Below are 20,639 nucleotides of genomic sequence, written 5' to 3' on the forward strand. Positions count from 1 at the left end.
AGAAAGATGTGTATTTACGTCTTCTTTGTAGGTTGTAGTTTGCATTGCTTTTCAACAAGATACGGCAGTCTTGTCTTCATTTAATATTGTTTTGACTTAGATGTGTTGTTTATACTTTTCTCTAGATTATTGCGATTATTTCCCTTTGCTTACATGGTCTGCATACATTCTTTAAAAAAAAACACTTGTATTATTTTAGATGATGTGTTGGTGGGTAGGTATGTGTACATGGTTGCAAGTGCCCATGGAGGCCAGAGGTGTCGGATCCCCTTAGAGCTACCATAACAGATGGTTGAGATGGGAGGGGCTGGGGGGCTGGGACTTGAACTTGGGTTCTCTGCAAGGGCAGCATGTTCTCTTAACGGCTGAGCCATCTCTCCAGCCTGTTCATTTCCTTTAATTATTACCCTTTTAGGACTTCTTTTTGTTAATGTTTAAATTTTATAGGTAGACATTCATCCTTCACTGAAATTCATAATATACATAAAACACACATAATTCATGTATGTTTCAAAATATCCTGTAGGTTTTGACAAACTTAGTGTGTCTCACTCTCTCATAACCACACTATGGAGTATTTTCTAAGAAAAGAGTGATACCATCTAACTATAGGTATATCATATTTCCTAATTAAAGGGTGTTATTGCTCAGCAGAAGTAGGAGGGGGACAAGAGAAGGTTATGGGGGTGAACATAGAATATAGTGCATAAATATGTATGTATGTATGTATTTATGCAATTGTCAAGAAAATACACTTTAAAAAAAAGAATATTGTTTTTAATATAATAGAATTTAATTTCCGTTTATGTTCACAACCAGATTATATGGTCCTATCTCTACAATTTATGACTTTTGATTAATGTGTTATTTTTCTTAGTTCTTCAGCTTTGTGTCTGTCTTAAATAGAGTAGTCTCTGCCTCGGAGTTATGGGGTTTCGACAGACAGCCTCTGTGTATGTCTCTGTCTAGTTGTTAGACCTCTGTTCCATCTCTCATAAGCAGAAGGTGCCCTGCCCAATTTTTCACTCATTTCTGTCTGTTTCATGCCACACTGAACTGATCCCCAGCTTCTGAGGCCTGCCTGAGAGGCTTCCTCCCATGCTGGTAACTCCTTGGCTCTTTTCAGTCCATTTCCTAGAGGTTGGGTTAGATTTTCTTTGTCGTGCCCCCAGGATAGGCTTAAATATGTAAGGACTTCTGCATCCGGTGCTACCAGCTGCGAGTGTGAGACATTCCCATCGACTCTGATTCTGGAGGTAATGGCCACTGGCTTTGGTTCAACAGCTCAGTGAGGTCAGATCCAGCAATTTTACCCTTCTCACCCCATTTCATGTTTACAAGGTATCACCCCAACAAAAGATACCAGACTCAGAACCCATAAGACAGGCAGGGCGAAGAGTCTGTTGGGTTTGTTTCCATTATTGGCCAAAGCAAAAACTATCCTGATATCCTCATGGAACACTCTCAGTGTCTCATTGGCCAAGTTGGCATCTCCTGTCCATTCCTCGCTGCAAAGGAGATGAGGCATAGGAAGTATAGACGTACCTTGACTTGCAATGAGGTTACAACTCCATAAGCCCTATAGGACCATCATAGCATAGCACCCTAGTTCGGGACAGGGTTTGGGCTGTCTGTTGACCTCATGAGCCAGGCTGGAGCCAAGCTGTCTGCTTCTGGAAAAGAAACCAAATTTCAAAATTCCAAGTGTGGTCTTATTGATTAGCTGTTGCTTCTGTACATCCTGAAGTTGACAAATCACAAGTCACATAATTGTTGAGTTGAATAGTCTGCACAGAGCTTCTGTATAGTCCAAAACAAATGTGGACAGGATGAAGAGGGCCAAGGCCAGAAGCAGCCATAGGCAAATGACAGTCTGTCACTCTCTCTTCCCACGGCACCTCTCAGGAATCGTCATTGCCCTGCCATTCAAATAATGCGGAGATATCATTTATCAAATACAGTGCCAAGAATATCCCAGTATGTTAATGTGCTTCAGACATTAGAATGTTAGATGTGAGGGTGGTGTAGGCTGTTCATTAGAGACTACCGCACAATGATAGTCAGTTTTATTATTTTAAAACATTTCTTTTTATTTTTAAGTTATGTGTGTATTTATGTGTGGGTGTGTGCAGCCTGAATGCAGTTACTCACAGAGGCCAGAGGTGTCACATCCCCCTAGAGCTGGAAGTACAGGCAGTTGTAACTGGCCTGCCAGGGGTGCCAGGAATTGAACTTAAATCCCCTCAAAGAGCATGCCCTTGACTGCTCTCTCTCCAGTTCCTTAAAGGTGGATTTTAAACCAATTCTAGGAAGTTTTAAGGTATTCAATGTAGTCTCCGCTCTCTTGGGATTTAGTCTTTGGAGAGGCGAGTCTAACCCAGGAGACAAGTGTGAGCAAGGCAGTTTACAAAGAAACCCTAAAAACAGAGGGTGAAGATGGAGTGTTCCATAGGTTAAGAGGAGAGAAAACAGAAGATTGATCAATACTAGACTCTCCAGGACAGGGTCCATGGTCAGAGCGATCTTTGGACAGACTCTCAAGGACTGAATAGTGTAGGGATATGGAGATCGAGCCAGGGAAATGGTTCAGTAGGTAAAGGGGCTTACTGTGAAGGCAGAGGACTCAAATTCAATTCCCAGAACCTACTTTAAAATTCTGATGTGGTGGAATCTCAACACAGAGACAGGAAGTTCACAGCTAGCTAGTCCAAAGCACACAACACAGCAGCAGAAACAAGAAAGGCCCTGCCTTAGCAAGGTGGAAGGAACGAAGTGGTGTCCTCTGACTTCCACGAGCACACTGTGACATGCGCACTCCATCATGCTTGCACGTGTGCTTCTCTCAAATAAATAAGCCGATTTAAAATGTAAGATGTAGAAACGGTGGCTTCCCTGCAGGTCTGAACAGCAGGGAGGAATCTCAGTGTCTCACTCAGCCGTGTACCGAATGGATCATCGTCATTGTCTGGAACTTGATGTCCTTTAGCTTCCGCTTCCTGGCCGCTGGGAATACAACGCCTGCCATTTCAGGACACTTTGTCCCCACCTCTTTGGGTTATGTTGAAGTTCTGGGTACATCTGGCTCCTGATGTCACCTGGCTGCACCACACTGGCTAAGGTTTTCCTTGGTTCCTCATGCCTGGTTCTTCCCGTCCAACCTTCCTACACCCTCGATGTCACTACCAGATATACATGCCCCATGTCTCACGCTTATTCCTAAGGAAGATCTTGGGAGACTCTGGGAGAGTGTGTAAGACTTGTACCCTAGCTGGGCGGCGGCGGCGCACGCCTTTAATCCCAGCACTCTGGAGGCAGAGGCAGGCGTATCTCTGTGAGTTCAAGGCCAGCCTGGGCTACAGAGCGAGTTCCAGGACAGGCTCCAAAGCTACACAGAGAAACCCTGTACTGTGCCACACCGTGCCACTGGTCACTTTGTGGCTCCTTCTGGATCAACAAGGCATGAAGCATGTCTACCCTTTCATCTCACCACCTTCCAGGGATTTTGCCTTTCTGTGGTGTACTTACTTTTCTATATACCCCGACGTCAACTTACAGTAAAGCATTTCAAACTATAGCTATAAATACTACTCTTTATTTAAAGGTTTTAGTGTCAACCTGCCATTGTGGTATACTCCTTTAATCCCAGCACCCATGAAGCAGAGGCAGGTGGATCTCTGTAATTTGAGGCCTGGTTTACATAGCAAGTTCCAGGCCAGGCAGAGCCACACAATGAAACCCAAAGTCTCAAAAAAAAAAAAAAAGTTCAGTGATATAGAGAAGAGAGTAATACATTTCTGTGTATCTGTCACTCAATGTCTACTATTAATGATTTCTTTTCATTCTTAATTTTTTTTCCCATCTGACAGAAAGATAAGCTGTCTTGTAGAAAAACTTTTTTTTTCTCCTAGTGAAATTTGGCTGATGTGTCTTGGCATTGAAATCAATTTAATTGAAGTTAATACTTCTTAAGAAGGTTAACTTTAGACAAGTCTGCCCAGCTGAGTGTCTTGAGGGGCAGGTGTGGGTGTCAGCATAGACATGACTGTGTTCTTCAATATCTCACTACATGTGATGATTATAAGGAGCATTGGCCCCAAGGTGGCCCAGGTAGCATTCCTCAAACCAGGACCCCCCAGAGACCATTATGCATAATCACAGAGTGTCACAGGCATGACATGAATGATTATGCAAAACTCCATGCCCAATTTCCATATGGCTCCACAATTTGGCAAAATGATGTGGTCATTTGTGAAAATAAGTGAACGGGGCGGGGGTGGGGTGGGGAGATGAAGGATGTGGGGTTTCTGCCGAAGCAGTGGCCTCATCTGGAAGCAAGAGCGCTTCCTTTCGACAAGTCACACAAAGCAGAACTTTGACCTGTAATGAGCCAGCCTGATAAAGTATTCATTCTGTGTGCCTGTCATGGGGAGCCTTTTGACTTGTTTAATCTAGCTGCAGCTCAGACAATGCACACTCATCTGGGGTGGCAGGAAAAGGTCTGTCTCCCGTTCACACAGGAATCAGGTGAGGTAGCACAAGGATGCTCCCAAGCTTCCAGCTCCTACAAATGACTGGCCACTGCTCACACTGTGTACCTGGTGTCCCTAGAGCCCGTTCCCACTGGAAAGACTCCAGTTTTGTTCCTACACCCAAACCCATGACTCTTCTCAGGACAGACTCTGTGCGGAAGCCGGAGCTCACAAATTTCATCAACACTGGGGCTCCCCCTCTAAGCTACTTTCAAACATGCTGGAGAAGATGGGCACCTGGTAATGGGAAGTGGCGATGCCACGCAGACAAATTCTCCTGCAGCAGCCCTGTCACTCATTAAAGGGTACTGTGGAGTGGTGACTAGGTAGGGCAGATCTTGGCTTGTCTTTGGGACACTGGCAATTGAGCAGCTCTTTGAATTTGGTTGCTTATTAGACGTCTCTGGAACTTCATAAAATGAGAACGCTAGGGCAGATAGTATCAGTTCACCCCCAGACTTACATTCCCAGCATCCCCTGCATCTGGGCAGCGTAGCTTGCTCTGTTTCTCAATGCCAGCAGTGAGGTGTTCTCGGGTGGCAACAATAGTTTTGTATGTAAAGACGTGTTAAATAAGTAAAGACAAGAACAACTAAAAGGAGGAACTCTCCCGGTGTTCCCAAGCAGCCCCTTACTTTTCTCAGGTACTCCGGTTGTGCCGAAGCTGGAAGGGCCGTAGCTTGTCCAGGAGCAGAGCTTCACCATGGCAAAGTGTCATGCTCAGGTCGTAGCTACCGATGGCAGAGTGGCCATCACTCTGCAGGGCCTTGGGAAGTCTCCTGTGGCTCATGACACGGAGCTGTCCCTTCCTGTAAGCAAGAAGTAGACTTTTCATCTCTAATGGATCCAATACACCATCCCTTGTGAGAACTCTTTTATTACTATGTAGTCCTGGTACACTCCTCACAACCCACACTGGACATCTCTGTTTCTACTTTGACTTTTAATACAACAGAAGCAGTAAGACTAGAGGAGAGAAGAAATATCCCCAAAGATCCAGGACATGACAGTTCTCTCTAATTAACACATGCATGCACATAGGAGTTAGGATGGGAATTCACTTTTCCAGCCCTTTTTAGATTTACTTTCTGTGTGTAAAGCTGTAAGCATAGGGGATGAAATGCAGGTACCTCTATATACGACCAGGAGGCTAGTGGCTGTGCTTAATGGCAAGCAGTTTTGATCCATCTCCAGCATGTGGCTTTTAGCCAACCTATCAAGGTCTTCCTTCCCACTGGATCTGGTTATCTGGGGAGGGTGGGGTGGTTTGGGGAACCTCCGTAGGAGATTTCAGGTTGAGTCTCTTTTTGTCTTCTATACATGCCTGACTTGGGGCAGGGAGGAGGAAGGCAAGCAAGCAACTCGATAACATCTTTAGAAACCAAGTAAGGAGCCATTAGGAGGGCCAGCAGTAAATAAATGCATTTTCCACCCAGTGTCTCTGTGGCTATCGGGAGAAACACGTGACTAGGAAAATGTAATGAAAGCAATTGTAACTCTGGGTAGAGAGGTAATTACAGTCCGTGGCTGCCTGACTGATGAAAATTACACAGCTTATAATAAATCGCCACACAGCTAAGTCTTTTCTGAAGTCCTTTGTATGATTTGTGTTTGTGCACTTACTTAAAACATCAGGGAACAATTTATAAACATGAGCCTTTTTGGACAGTGCCAGAACCGGCATTTACAATAGAGCCTGTTGAAGGCTTTCTGATTTATAGAGGACAGATCATATTTTCCCAACACTCTCATGGTCAATTACAAACCCGCATGGTGCATTTGGTAACATGAAAGCAAATTTAATCATTTTCTTTCTCTCCCCCCACCCCCATATTTGTGAGCACATGACATGCCAAGTAAACATTTTCTCTCAGGTTGGTGGGGAACTGTGTTCAAAGACATCTCACTTTACTGATGGAAGTGAGATGACCAAACCCAGAATATCTTCCTGTAACACACAAACTGGCAACTTCCTTACGGAAATAAGTGGCGCTGGGATGAGAACTTGAGTCCTTAAGCCTTTGTCGTAGGGATGTTCAAGAAGACCGAATGACTTTGGTGTGTGACCTCTCAGACAATAGGAATGAGTGTGGGGCAGAGAAAATGCTAGAAGGGAGCTTATAGGGTACAGGTTCCAAGCACGCTTGTGCGGGGACCACCCTGTGGCGGTGGGTGGGCAGTCATTGCCTTTCTGGGAACTGGTTTTCTCATAGTATATTTAGAGTATTTCCTTCTGGAATGGCACTGGTTCTGTTCAACGGCCAATGGTACTGTTTCTGTTCCACATTAGCATTGTCAACCCTCAGTGCACAACAAAAAGCAAAGCATGAAGGCAGATGACTCTAATCCCAGCTACCCAGGAACCTGGAACAGGAGGACTTCAAAATAGGCCTCAGCTTTAGCCTATCAGCAAGATATAGCTCAAAATGAAAGAGTGAGAAATCAACGTTAAAGGACTAAGGTACAGGCCAAGGGTAGTGTGTGTGTGTGAAGGCCTTGGTTCAGTCTTTAATACCATTCACACTTCAGATCAGTTAAGCCAGAAGATCTGGAGGTAAATATGACTGCTTAGGCCATTCCGCTGAGTATTAGGTTGAAGGCACTGTGCTGTTTTTATAACCTCTGAACCTCTGATGGCTAGAACCAGGAGGGATGAAGGACGAGGTCCTATGAACTGAGTCAGCTTCTGCCATCCTGACCAAACAAAACCAGGAGCCTACTTGTAGCACTTCAGAAAATGAGCCGGCCAAGGCACCCCTTGTGGAAGAAAGGGCTTCCAGGAGAGGTTCTAAAACGCTGTACCATTTAAACCGGTTTCTATTGGAGCCATTGGAGGGCTAGCTTGGTATTGGGGGATTTATTAAGGCAACTCCACCTAGTTAAAAGGCAGGTTTATTTTGGGGTAACTCACAGCAAGTAAAGGGATAGGTTACAGGATCCAGGAGAGGTGAAGTGCAGTCCAGCGGTGTTCTCTGAAGAACTCTGCTCGGTCTACCATCCAGCATCCAGGATCACCAGGAACCAAGAGAGATAGTACATCCGGATCTCGGGTCCTAAGGGCTCCCATCTCGACCCCGCCTCAGGGGCAGGTCATAGGTAGGTGTTACAGTTACGGGAAGCCTCACTGGGGATAGTACTTCCAGGCCAAAGCTGGAACAGCTACCTACTACATACAGCCTGGTAACTTACCTTTCTCACACTCATGACTCATGGGGAGACTAGCTGGTTTGGGGCTGAGCTGAGGGGAGTCACTAGGTGTTTAGCAGCAGAGTCCTGCCCACTGCTTTTATCCCAGGCATGCTGGAGCTACAGCAGAGCTCTGGGCTAAGGCTTACTTACTGTGGTTTGTACAACATCTCAACTGGCAGCTAGAATGAGCTTGCCCACGTGTTAGCTGAAGAATAGAAACTGCAATCCTGTGGCTCTCCACCTCTCTCTAAGCCAGTCACTACCCATCTACCTCTGAAAGTTTGGGAATTGGGCTCTGGCTTAGTTACTGTTCTGTTGCTGTGAGGAGACACCATGACCAAGGCAACTTATAAAAGGAAATGTTTAATTTGGGGGCTTGCTTACAGTTTCAGAGGGTCAGTCCATGATCATCCTGGTAGGAAGCAGACAGGCATGACACCCAGTCAAGAACTGAGAGCTTTATATTCTGATCTGTAGGCAGCAGGCAGAGAGAGGGCAGAGGGGGTAAGGGGGGAGAGAGACAGGGAGACAGAGACAGAGACAGAGAAACAGAAAAATTGGACTTGGTGTCAGCTTTTGAAACCTCAAGGCCCACTCCCAGTGACATACTTCCTCCAACAAGGCCACTTCTAATCCTTTCCAAATAGTTTATCACCTGAGGGTTAGGCATGCAAAAATATGAGCCTATGCAGGCCACTTTCACCTTCTCATACACCGCTAAACAGGAAAAGATCCAGGGTCAGTATTTAACAATGCGCGTTACCTCTGAGGGTAGACTGTTGCCCACGGGTAAGAGAGCAGCAGCATTATGTTTCGTAGTCTAAAAGAATTAGAAAAAGTGATATTTTTCATGGAGGACTTCCACCTGAATGAGAGAACTGTCACTCACAGTACAGCCTGGAGCAATTTTTGTCCAGGTGTGTGGTCCTTGGTCCAGCAGCTCCAGCAGCTCCAGCAGCTCCAGCGCATTGGGCCCATGTTCAAAATGTAAGCTCTCAGACCCACCCTAGCCCCCGCGGAAGCAGAGATGGTGGAGGTGGGGCAGCATCATCTGTTTTCTCATGCCTTCCGAGTGATTCTGATGCTAAGTTTGAGATGCTCTGAAGAAAGCCCTAGTGAGCCCCAAACGATATTCTATGGAAGCTTTCCAATGGCGGGTTAGTTGACATAGATCATGTGATACATCGAGGTTAAAGTAATTATGCTCAGCTTTTTGTAGTGGTCTGCTACCCTTGACTGTGGAAGGTGCATGCACATGTACATAAAAAAATGCTACTGAAGGCACATAAATGTGAATGCCCTTCTGTAAAGTGTACATGCTATCTGTCATGGCTGATCTTGATTGTCTCCTTCACTGGATTTGCAGTCACCATGGAAACACACTCCTGGGCATGTCTGAGGGAGTTTCAGACATGAACTCAGGAGGCAAGACCTACTATGTGGGCAGCACCACTCCATGCACTGGGGTCTCTGATAGGATAAAAAGTGAGTTGAGCACCAGCATTCACTGCCCTCTGCTTCCTGGGCACAGACACAATGCTCCCCACTCCTGCTTTTCCCATCATGATGGGACTTCTCTGAACTGTGAGCACAAACACACCCTTCCTGAAGTTGCTTCTGTCACATCAGCTACAACGTACACTTCACACACACACTTCATTTTCACATTTCAAATGAGTTGTGTGACTTGCTCCTCAAAGCTGTTATTTTCACCCCTGAAGATCTTGATTGCTCAACCCTTGATGATCACTGCCTTCAAGGGATGCTTTTAAAAGCCATCACTCACTTTCTTTTGTTGTGTCACTTGTCACATGGGGATTACTTCCTGTGATGACTAAAGTTTTGTCAACTTGATATAAGCAAGGGTCATGAGGAAGAGGGCAAGTCAATTGAGGAATTGCCTTCAGATTGACCTGTAGACATATCTGTGGGGCATTTTCTTGGTTAGTGATTGATGTGAGAGTGTTCAACCTATTGTGGGTGGTGCCATCCCTGGGTAGATGGTCCTGTGTTGTATGAGAAAGCAGACTGAGAGCAAGCCATGGAGAGCAAGCCAGTAAGCAGCATTCCTCTATGGCCTCTGCATCAACTCCTGCCTGAATTTATGCTTTAATCCTGCTTTAGTTCCTGCTCTGTGTCCCAACCAGTGACAGATAGTGATTAGGACATGTAAGCGAATAAAACCTTCCCTCCCCAAGTTTTGGTGATGGTTTTTATCATAGCAGCAGACAGCAAACTAGAACATCTCTATTTGGGCCGTGTTCCATTGTTAGACTGCCGGCTTTTCCTAAACCCTTTTTTTGAGACAGAATCTCAAGTGTGACAGGCTGGCCTTGGACTTGCCACGTAGCCTAGGATAAACTTGAGCTTCTGATCTTCCTGTCTCTATCTACCAAAAAGCTGACTTACAAATGCATGTCGCAATACTGTTTTCTTTCCTGGGCTTTTATTTCCCCAGAAAGAGAAAGGAGAAGGCTGTGTCTGCAAAACCTTAGAAAAAGTGTCTCTCAAGCAAGGGGAACTCAAGAGGTTTGCAGCTATTCTTGATTGAGTAGTGTAAGAACCGCGGCATCCTCCGTGGGTTTGGTCCTATGTCTGCTGCTCACATGCACGTGGGTGAGGATTTTGCTGGTGCTGCGGGCTTCCTTTCACCCCGTCTCCATTCAGATTCAGACCTGAAGGTGACACTGGCACTAGACCTCTTTAGTTGGCTGTCACACAAGTGCCTCCACTTGTGTCTGTCTCCTTCCTAGGTCCCACTGAGGTGAGAGGCTCCAGCACCTAGGTATTTGCTCAAGTACAGAAGGCAACTTGTTTTTAAAGCACTCTTTCCACAACTGTCTTAAGGTTTCGTTTGCTGTTAGAAACACCATGACCAAAAGCAAATAGGGAGGCAAGGGTAGATTTCTGCTTACAGTTGTGCATCACAGTCCATTGCTTAGGGAAGTCAGGGCAGGAACTTGGCTGCAGGAGCCGCTGCAGAGACAGTAGAGGAGTGCTGCTTCCCAGTTGCTCCTCTTGGCTTGTTTGGTCTGCTTTCTTACAGGATCCAGGACCACCCATGTCGCCCATGGGTGACATTACCCACAGTGAGCGGGGCTCTTCCACATCAATCATCAACCAAGAAAATGCACAACAGGCTTGCCCACATGCCAATATGGGTGGGAGCATTTTCTCAATGGAGATTTTTCTCTAACCACATGAATCCACTTTGTGTCAGGTTGACGTAAAACTAGCCAGCACAATAATCAAAATAATTAATTAATATGCTTTACTAAATGAAAGCCACTGCTGGAGTCGCTTCCTTCTTTCACTCTGGACCTTTTCACTAGGGTCTTGAATGTAATGGTTTTAATAATTGTGAGAAACAACAACAGCAGTAGCCAGGTAACAGAGAGTACTGGGGACTATGGGACAATTCAGAGTTTGGCCATCAAAAGGACATAGCATTTATTTAAAATTTACATCGTACTTTAGCCTAGTGCAATCTACCTGTAACCTCAATTCATCTCCCTGTCCAGTGCTGTGACATAATATGACAGTGACTAGTAAAGATGTGTGAGTCAGCTTTCCAGTAAAACACATACACACACACACACACACACACACACACACACACACACACACACACAATTCTGCAGATAAATCATCTTCCTAAGAGAGAAGGGTGTGTATGTACATGTGTCACACAGTTTCAGAGGATTCAGTCCATGACTAGGGTTAAAGGGCATCATGGACATCACGGTAGAAGTACATCATGGCATCATGGTAGGAGTACATCATCAGTATCATGGTAGGAGCACATCAGTGACATCATGGTAGGGGTACATCATCAGTACCATGGTAGGAGCTCATCAATTACATCATGGTAGGGGTACATCATAGTCATCATTGTAGGGGCACATCAATGACATTGCAGTAGGGGCACATCAAGGTGGGAGAGCTGGCACAGAAGAAGCTGATTACCTGCCTGTGGCCAGAAAGCAAAACAGAGACCATATGACCTAAGACCTCTCAGCAGGCCATGCCTCTAAAAGGCTCTACCTCCTCTCAATAGTGTTAAAAGGGGATCAAGTCTTTAAGACATGAGTCTTTGAGGGACTTTGCAGGGCCAAACTCCAGCAGTCTCCTTCCATGTGATTTGTGAAGTCCAAGCTCATAGCCTACCTGCTATTTTGTTAACTATCTACTAAAGCTTGAGCTTTATAGTTATATTTGTAGTTACATGTATTATGACTATATTTGTAGTAATATTCTAGAAGTTGACTTAGAGTGGCTGCAGTAGGTCTATGCCATAATTTATTAAATAATTTCTTTTATTTGGACATTGAAGTTCTCAGCAGGCATCTTCTCCCACATTCAGGATGTCTGACGTGGTAGTCATGTAGCTGGTCAATGTTTCCCTGAGAGGAAGCCTTTAGACCAGGAAGAGACACATAGTTATCTCAGTTTGACTCAATTGTACTACCATTTTGCATCTGGCTGGGGTATTGGAAGTTACTGTTCTACTGTATGTTTTGTGAATCAATAAAAGAGAGAAGCTTGAAGACGCCAGACACAAAGTGCTGATAAAGAACTGGAGGCATTTATTACCTTGATTTGATCAGTACATGGTATATATACATATTGAAATATCATGGTGTACCCTATAAATATGTATAATTATTTCATATGAAGCAAAAAATAAAACTATGTGTAAGGAGATGGAAATGTTCACTATCTTGATTTAGCCATCATCCATCACAGACGTGTATGAAATTGTCACGCTGTACCCTATAAATTTGTACAACGAAAATAGTAATTTTTCAAAAGTCAGAACTATTGGGTATTATCATTTAAAAATATCTCTTCAACTTGTTTGGCAGGAAAACATTTCACTGCTTTCATTTGCACATCATTGGCCCCTGGTTAAACCGAACACCTGTGTCACGTCAGGATACTGATCTGAGGTGTTTCGGCTACGAGGCAATCTGCAGGCCGATCTTCCTAGGGACCTGCAAGAAAGACTGAGCAAGCAGTATCCAGCCAAGGACAGACTGGTGTAACCTAGGTCATCTGGAGAATTGTCTTGATGCTTTGTAGCCCCAGTGTGGGCCGGTACCAGGAGAAAGGGTCCCCTACTGTAGGGACACATACCCACAGAGACAATTAGCTTTATTCAAGAAGTAGATGTTGCAAGAGAGACCCCAGAGCAGATCCCTAGCAGCCAGCTCTCTCTACAGCTGGCACTGTGCTGGACAGTCCGTGGTACCCTCTACTTACAACACCCCCTTGTGTGGCTGGACAGGAGATCTGGAGTTGAAGAAATCAAGGGATTCCTGTTTCGACTCTCACTCATGGCTTTTACTCGTTGTCTTCTGTTGCTGCACCCACCCTGCTCCCCCTTTTTATTTTGCAAAGAACTGTTTCCATTTCAAAGACATTAACTCTTCATCACATAGTAAAACATTTTCTCCCCCATTCGCCACTTGCCTTTTGATTTCATGGTTTCATTTTTGTGATATATAGACCTTTCTAATTTTTATATGGTCCAATCTATCTATCTTTTCCCCGTTGCTTGTCTGTTCAATAAATCTTTGCAATACCCAGATCAGAGAAAGCTTATTCCTATGTCTTTTCCACCAGATTCTTCTCGGTTTTAGTTCTTCCATTTAACTCTTTCATCCATCTGGAAGTTATTTTGGTTTAGAGCATGGGGCAGAGCTTTATTTCTTTTTCCTATGAAGATCCCTTTCTCTCACTCCAGTGGGTGTGGATTTTATTTAGAAGCTGATGGGGAGTCTTGGAAGAAAGCTGAGACAGACAGGGATGCAATGAGGTTTGCTCTAAGGAGGGCGGCTGTGCATGCCACCTGGAGGTGCACACAGATGGTTTTCGGCTGTGGCTGTCCTGGAGCTCCTACCACACTCTCTATGGCATCCCCGTCATCCTGGAAGGCTGCCTTTGGCTTTCAGGGATTAAAGAAGATCCATGGACACTTCAGGAACTCATCAGGGAAATGCATCAAGAGTTTGCTCCAATTCAGCACTTGCCAGAAGCTGGCTGGAGGCATTTGATGTGTGTAAGAGACCCTCGAGGTTCATGTTAAACATCCATTCATCTGCATTCTTTGAGCTCAGGCCTGATATTGAGTTAGCTCTTCAGAAAGCCATGTGTCTGGTCCATATTATCGCAGTCCCCTCCAGAACTGCCTCCCTCCATTAAGATTTAATGCCTCTCTCTAGCTTTTATCTACGGGGTGTGCATGAAACATCCATTTTGAGAACCTTTCTGTATTTTTCATTAAAACACATGGCAGCCACGGCTTGATTTTTCTTTGTTTGAAGAAAATATTTTGCATTCACTTTAAAGTAAAAAAAATTATTTTTGAGACAAGATCTCACTAGCTGTGGTAGCTGATGCTGGCTTAGAACTCATTACGTCTAGTCCATGCTAGTCTCAAACTCACAGAGATCTACCTGCTTCTGCCTTGTGAGTGCTGGGATTAAAGGCATGTGCCACCATGTCTGTCCTTAAGGTTAAAATTTGTCTCAAATTCTTCTTGGGACTTATGAGCAATGGATATCCAAATTAATGACTAAAGGGCTTCCAGGGAGAAGTCTGGGGCTTCCTCTGAGTTCAGATTGCTGGAGGAGAGAGACTGAATGACATAAAAGAGCAAGAATGCATCTCTCACAGTTTTGAAGGCTGGTGAGTCCAAGTTCAAGGTGGACCCAGTGTCTGTCAAGGGTCCTGGTTTGCACCCAGATGATATTTTTATCTTCTGTCAAGGAATTACTTCTCCGTGTCTTTAAAAACAGATGTTAATCTCACTTCACGAGGGCCATACTCCATAATCTGATCATTCCCCAAGTCCTCACTTTTTGATATCATCCCACTGAGTCTTAGAATTCCAACACAGGAATTTGGGATTGTCTTAGGGTTTCTACACCGTGAAGAGCCACCATGACCATGGTAACTCTAATAAAGGAATAAAATTTAATTGGGGTGGCTTACAGTTTAGAGATTAGTCCATTATCATCATGGTGGAACACGGTGGCATGCAGGCAGACATGGTGCTGGAGGAGGAACTGAGAATTCTGCATCTTGTTTAGAAGGCAGCAGAAAGTAAACTAGACACTGGGCATGGCTTGGATATATATGAGACATCAAAGCCTGCCCCCACAGTGACACACTTCCTCCAACAAGGCCATACCTACTCCAACAAAGCCACAACTCCTAATAGTGCCATTCCCTATAAGCTTATGGAGGCAATTATATTCAAACTACCACAAAGATCCATAATCATTTATTGTGTAATGTGTCCTTTGAGATCCACCTGGTTGAGGATTCTAGAACTTACCTAGTGACTGACATGGGCTGTCTTGGTGGGAGCCACCGTGTCTACCTGGCCGCCTTCTTTGACCTCCACCAGTTGGGAGTCGAGCAAGGCCTCAAACACATGAGCCAGTAAAGGGATACTTCATATCCAAACCATCACACTAGAGTTTCAAGAGTCAGGTAAGTCCATGTCATAGCTCAGTTGGTAGAGCGCCCACCTAGCATGTAGGAAACCCTGGACTGGATTTGATCCCCAGCATTGCATAAAACCAACATGGTGGCAGATGCCAGTAATTCCAGTATTGGAAAGCTAGAAGCAGGAGAATCTGAAGTTCAGGGTCATTCTTGGGTATAAAGCAAGTTGGAGGGGAGTCTGGGCTACATGAGACTGTTTTAAAAACAGAACCAACACAAAGGTGTGGGGTGAGTGACGGCGTTGAAGGCAGCTGTGTCACTTAGGTGAGTAAAAGATGGGGGTTTTAAAAGTTCTAAGCAAACAGATGTTCACTCTGAGATGCAGAGGATCAGCCCAACCCAAGTCAGCTAGGTGGAGCCCCCACCCCATTCCTATCGTACTAGCGGTCATTTTTGCATCTGTTTCTTTGGATGTGATGGACCTAGATTCAGAGCGAGCTTGCAGTGAGGGAAGGGGGTTCTCGGGAGTCGTCAGCACTTCAGAAAGGCCGGGCCTGTTGGGGGTGCAGAGGCAGTTGTGGGGATGGAGAACAGGCCTCCTGCAAGTTCATCCACTGCCAAGATAGTGGGAGGAACTTCTTGGAAAGATATGAAAGGTAAAATTTCCAGCCCTGGGAAATGTATGGGACCCATAGACAAGCACTTCTGCAGACTTCTGTCCTGGTTGGTAAAGCGCTTACCTCTCTGGCATTCCAGCTCACTGATGCAAACATGAAATACAAGTTTTGGTGGGAAAGAAAATGAGGTGATACGGCTTCTAACTCTTGATTTCACATGACCTCTTTTAGGACAGTAACTCTAGTTCAAGGGGATCCAACTCCTCTTCTGGCTTCTGTTGGAACTGCATGCATGTGGTGTACATACATACATACAGGCAAAACACCCATACACATAAAATAAAATAAAATACACACTGATGCAAGCATTTTCAATATTGAGACAATTGTGAAGGAAGGAATAGGAGAGAAGTATTTTTATTGATTGGGAAAACAACAGAAATCAATACACACACACACACACACACACACACACACACACACACACACACACACACACTGTCTTTGTCTCTTTTTGTTGCCATCCAAGGAGGAAAAGGGAGAAGAAAAGGGCCTGAGCATTCTGTCTCACTGAGTCAGATTGCGATCCGGAGGAAGTACAGTTTTGGATATGAATGTGGGACAAGTGGCCACACAGACAACTTAGCTTTGTGTCTTCCGTTTGAGCTCAGCTCTCTCCCATCACAGGTAATTTAATTCAGTCTGCTCAGCATAACCTTCAAAGCTTCGCATCTGAATTCCTTCCCTTCTTCCCACTGTGTTCCCATTAAAGCAACGGCCTGGGCCAGGTGTTGAAGTCCGGGAGGAGAGGTGTCCTGTTTGAAGGGCTCTTTTAAGTCTCCCGTTATCATGGGGGCTGTTGTCCCTGTGGCTTACCCCCCAACTTGGCACAGAAGGGACTCTTCCGTGGCTCTGGGGCAGCACACCTGACTGTAGTGTGGATTTGGCACAGATGCTCCTAAGCAGATGCACTAGCCCCGCCTCACACTTGGCAAGTAGCCTAGCATCTTGCTTTGATGTATTTCCTTTCATTTAACTGGAGGCTTGCAGGGGCTGGTCAGGGCAACCTGTTAGCTACCTTCTGACCCTTGCTGTGGGCTCCAGCAAACTGTAAAGCTCCTTCTCATTCCATTCCCAGACTATTACAACAGCCTCAGGTCCATTTATAGTACCTCATACTTACATATGCCTTTCTCTTTCCTTCCCTCTTCCCCCTCCCCTGCCCTCCCCGTCTGCCTCACCCCCCTTTTTTTTTATTTGTTTCAAACAGCAGCAGGGAGCTAGTCTGTCAACCTCTCTTCCTGCACCACAAGCTCTGTGGCATCTCTGCTCTCCTCTTTCCTCCCCTAAGCCTTGTGGACATCTTCCCCTCTGCCTTCCTCTGATTCTGAACATCCTTGTTCTTGCCCTTTCTATCTTCTCAAATCATAATTCTCTCATTGTTGTTTTAAATGGATATTATTGTGTCTCAGGATGTTAGTTCTATTGTTAAGAGTCTTTCTTTTAACTTAGAAATTCGCTTTTGACATCTTTGCTCTTGACAAAGGCTATTTGCCAACAGGGAGCATGAGGTTAATAGGACAGGGATTGTCCAGTTAAGATGCCATGCCCAGGGTCTCTCCTGTGCCGTGTCAATAAATGACTTTGGTAAAAAAAAATAATTTGTAGGATTAAATGATGTCTCATTCCATCACGTCTAGCTAACAGGATAAGACACACAGCGGTGGATGGGCCACGGCACAGTCCTGCAGCTCCGAGTTGCTGTCCAGGGACATCACTTGCTATCTCCCCACACTCGCAGCCTGCTTTGCCCATGTGCTTTGCTATGCCACAGATAGAATCCCAAAAGGTGCCCAGAGCCTTTCTGGCTACTTTTCTTTGGGTAACAATGATCACACGACTCAGGCTAGGCTCTTTCCTCCCTCTGCTCAAGCTTGGATTGCAGAGCCATGTCCTTCACATGGAAGCATTCCCTCCTAGAGGGACGATGAAGGCTCACAGGACCTAGGAGACCCCTCCCCAAGACTGTATAAGGTGCAGTTGCCTGGAAGTTGATCAGGGAGCTTTGAGGAGGCAGCTTTAGTGAACTGGGCTTTTTTTGTGGTAGAGATGCCCAAGAGTCACCAAGGTTTCTACAAGCAATCCCAATCAACTCATTGGTTCACCAAGGTAGATGTGGGCAAAACTACTTCTTTGGTCTGTTGTAGGTACTCTGCCTCAGGTAAATAGACATTTGTCCACGTCTTCCCCAGAAATGTCATACAACGGTCTACCTTGGGCTTGGAAGTCTGCGGCAGGAAGGGGGACACAGCTGGCTTCTTATGCATGCCCTCTCTCTGCCTCCTCTCCCATGTCTGCTTTGACCAGCTCAGCTTTGGGGTAGGGGTATAAAGGAGTGAAGGGAAAATGGACCTACAGATTCATGTACAGAAAAGTTGGGATTGGGCAAGCCATGTGCTCTGATAGAGGGGCATCAGGAGCCTAGAAATTTCTCGTGTTTGCTATATTCTGCTGAGCAAGGAGGCTGGTTTATAGGAATGAAAAGGACATGGATTAGCTAATCTCCAGAGGGAGGTGATGTAGGGGACAGTTTCAGGTTTCAGTCATCTGGGAGGGGAAGCTGTGGTTGACAGTTTCTGTACAAACGGGATTTAGCTAGAGGTCAATCTAATGTCTGTACCTGGACCAGAGGAAGGCTTTGTTATTTCCATGTGTCTGAGGCCTTGGGCTTCTTAACATGGCTGTGTTTGTGTCAATAATACACATTCACTCAGGACTTCATCCACTCCCTATCAGCGTCCTAGCTGGGGACATTGAGGTAAGCCCAGAGCAGAACATGTCCCATGGGACAGTGCTGCTGGACCTGACATGTATGTTCTGTCTACGACACACTGAGCATTTTGGAGTCCTTTAAAAACAAATACTTATTTATTTAATTTATGTGCTTGTGTGTGAGCCTACTTGAGTACATGGGTACCACGTACATCTGGGAGGGTGTCAGATCCTCTGGGACTGGAGTTGCAGGTGGTTCTGCGCAGCCAATTGGGTGCTGGGAACCAAACTCAGTTCCCTGTAAGAGCAATAAGCCCTCTTAAGTGGTAAGCCATCTCTCCAGCCCCTTTACAGGTTTTTGTTTTTTTACTCTGTGCATTTTGGTTTCTTCAGAGATGTTCTTCCACACACTCCCTCACCTGCCCCCTACTTCTGAGCTCTCGACCACAGTCCCACTGCCTAGGAAGGACCTCCTTGGCCTAGCTTCTGATGACCCCTCACTGCACGCAGGTTTTTCAGATGCAGTCACTTTCCAAACGACTCCTGTCTAAACGGAAGTTTCTGTCTCGCCCGGTCCTGCAGCCCCGTTCAGTCCTAAATAAACACACAGAGGCTTATATCAATTACAAACTGTTTGGTCTATGGCTCAGGCTACTGGCTAGCTAGCTATTACATCTTAAATTAACCCATTTCTATTCATCTACGTATTCCCACGTGGCTTTGTGGCGTTACCTGTGTTCCATAACATCTTGCTCCCCTGGCAGTGCTCAGCATCTCCTCTGACTCCACCTTCCTTCTGCCTGTATCTTTGATTGGATTTCCCACCTGGCTCTGTTCTGCCTTGCCATAGGCCATAGCAGCTTCTTTATTAACCAATGGTAGCAACACATATTCACAGCATACAGAAAGACCATCCCACAGCACTCCTGGCTGGTCAGAAGGTGTGCACTGATGGAAGATGGTAGCAGGTGCGTGTTCCTCTCTCAAACCCTGAGACTGCAGGTCAAGCCCAGCACAGCTCTCCTTGCTCTCCTGCCTGCATCAGGACCCCACATACCTGTTCCTGTTCTGGGTAAAGAATGTACTTAGCCTGGTGTTCCCTAAATCTGTGGATGAGGAGCACAAGCATCTGAATTACAGAATATGGATGAAGATGTCTTTACCTTTGGGCAAGACAACAGATAGGTTGTCCTTTCAAGAACAATCTGATCACTGGGCACAGTGGCACCTGCTTTTAGTCCAGCACTCAGAAGGCAGAGGCAGGCAGATCTCTGAGTTCGAGGCCAGCCTGATCTACAGAGTGAGTTCCAGGACAGCCAGGGCTACAAATAGAACAATCTGGATACTCTATAGTTTTTCTCCATACCCTTGGGGCTGCTAAAAAGGCAAGGTAGACCTGGCACCTATGGACCACAGTGGAGCCCCTCATTAACGAATGAGGGTGGCGATGATCTTTTTCTGGCCCTGGATTCTCTGCTGAGATGACAGGAAAAATCTTTCTATTGCTTGTTTGCTTGTTCCAAAACCAGTTGGCTTATCCCAACTTGTGCAAGACTGCTGCCCAGGAAAAAGCATACAATTTTGAGTCTCACCCGAGGTAAGGGATACCTGCCCAGTTGCATGCCCGCATATGGACTCCTCTTGTCCCCAGCCTCCCCCTCACTTTCTTTCTCTTACCTGTCCCTGGTGTGTGCTTCCTATCTCATCGGAAGACACAAGCCTTTCCCAGGCTCTGCTTCTGCAGGGGCCACATAAACACATGCAAAAGGCTGCTGTCCGCAGTTAGAAGGAAACACGGGTCTCAGACTCGCTATGCCTCTGGACGCTCTTTCGGGCTTAACCTCAGCTGCAGGGAGGTATGGACATAAAGAGACATCTCCCAAGACCCATCTTAGGCAGTCTTTAGATGTCTCTCTATGGTGTTTTCTCTAGTGGGTCAATAAGCCACTCAGGATCTACGTCATCATGTGGAGACGGAAATGTGAGCTTTTCTCGAGAAGTTATCAAAGTCGGCATTTGAAAATGTGGAGATCCCTGGGATGGTGTCTTCTTTCCTCACACACTCTTCCTAGGTCCC

Source organism: Peromyscus eremicus, chromosome 8a (genome assembly GCF_949786415.1).
Source record: "Peromyscus eremicus chromosome 8a, PerEre_H2_v1, whole genome shotgun sequence".
In the NCBI taxonomy this organism is placed as follows: Eukaryota; Metazoa; Chordata; class Mammalia; order Rodentia; family Cricetidae; genus Peromyscus; species Peromyscus eremicus.